This window comes from Nelumbo lutea, chromosome 4 (assembly GCF_056320005.1).
Source record: "Nelumbo lutea isolate HS-2025 chromosome 4, American lotus-T2T, whole genome shotgun sequence".
NCBI classification, from domain to species: domain Eukaryota; kingdom Viridiplantae; phylum Streptophyta; class Magnoliopsida; order Proteales; family Nelumbonaceae; genus Nelumbo; species Nelumbo lutea.
Genome location: NC_142687.1, coordinates 76,958,787 through 76,960,132, shown reverse-complemented (window position 1 = coordinate 76,960,132; position 1,346 = coordinate 76,958,787). Strand labels below are relative to the sequence as shown.

General features: G+C 39.2%; 1 non-coding gene across 1 annotated transcript; it reads left to right on the top strand.

Annotated features, from left to right (window-relative positions):
* The first annotated feature begins 224 nt into the window (after nucleotides 1-224).
* LOC148861183 (small nucleolar RNA R71) lies at nucleotides 225-331 on the top strand. The gene has a single exon (XR_016095230.1). It is a non-coding gene; the product is annotated as a small nucleolar RNA R71 (small nucleolar RNA).
* The last annotated feature ends 1,015 nt before the right edge of the window (nucleotides 332-1,346 follow it).

The window sequence follows — 1,346 nt, the reverse complement described above, 5'->3', positions numbered from 1 at the left end:
CAGCTAGTGCTGTATAAGTGTCAACATTATGCAAGCCTTGCTGCTTCCTAGTTTGAGTCCTTTCCGAATGCCATTGATAATTGTTGGCTGCCATTTCCTCAATAAGTGCATGGGCAACCTCAGGAGTTTTATTATTTATGGATCCTCCGGCTGCAGCATCTAATATGGTCTTATTTGAGTCAGTAAGACCATTATAGAAAGTCTGCACTTGCAGCCAAATGGGGAGGCCATGGTGAGGAACTCTCCTTAACAGCTCCTTGTATCGTTCCCATGACTCATATAAAGATTCCCCCTCTTGCTGGAAAAAAGTAGTGATGTCATTCCTCATTTTAGCAGTTTTAGAAGGGGGAAAATATTTAGAGAGAAAACGGCTGGCCATTTCGTCCCATGTGGCTATAGATCCTGCCGGTAATGAGTTCAACCAAGCTTTGGCTTTATCCTTCAAAGAAAATGGGAATAACCTCAGCCGGATGGCATCATCACTTACCCCATTGTGTTTGAAGGTGTCACAGATTTCCAAGAAGTTAGCAATATGGGCATTCGGATCCTCATGGGCCATACCACAAAACTGAACCGTATTTTGTATCATTTGGATTATGGCCGGTTTAATTTCGAAGTTATTGGCAGCAATAGTTGGCCTGATAATGCTGGAGACAGTCCCGGTGAGGGTAGGCTTGGCATAATCCATCATAGTTCTTTGTTCAGCCATTTCTTGTGCTTCTTGTCTGACTTGCTTAGCAGCTCTCAAACGGACACGGAGAGTCCGTTCAATCTCTGGGTCGTAAAGGATCTCTTCCAGTTCAGGTCTGCTTGTCATAAACTGTTAAAGTCAAAGCAATAAAAATGCCAATATTCACAAAAGAAAATAAATAACTAATCCTATCACACTGAAAATGTAAAGTGAAGTATTGGAATACAAAACCTACATCCTATCATGAATAAATGAAGCCGATTATACTAAAAGCAGATTTAAACCAATCATCTTATTCAAGGTTCCTTTATCTACATCCATCGATTGCAACATCTGAATTCAGACCCAATTTAGATCTGAGTTCAAATCTACAAGTCTTTGGTATTGTTAGTCTAGAGAAATTAATAAATAATAATTCAGATCTGAGCTGGATATCTCATACACACTCATTGGTATACACTACAATATACATCCATTAAGGTTGGAATCAATTCTGTGATGCTTTAGGGCTGAAATCAGATCTGATCTAAAAAAAAAATTTAAAAGGATCTGAAATAAACTAAAACCAGTCCTGAGTTAGGCTTGGGTTAAAAACTCTACAATTGAAGCTCAAACCTGTATAGCTGATGCATATCAAACACTTGCTAAGACCTGA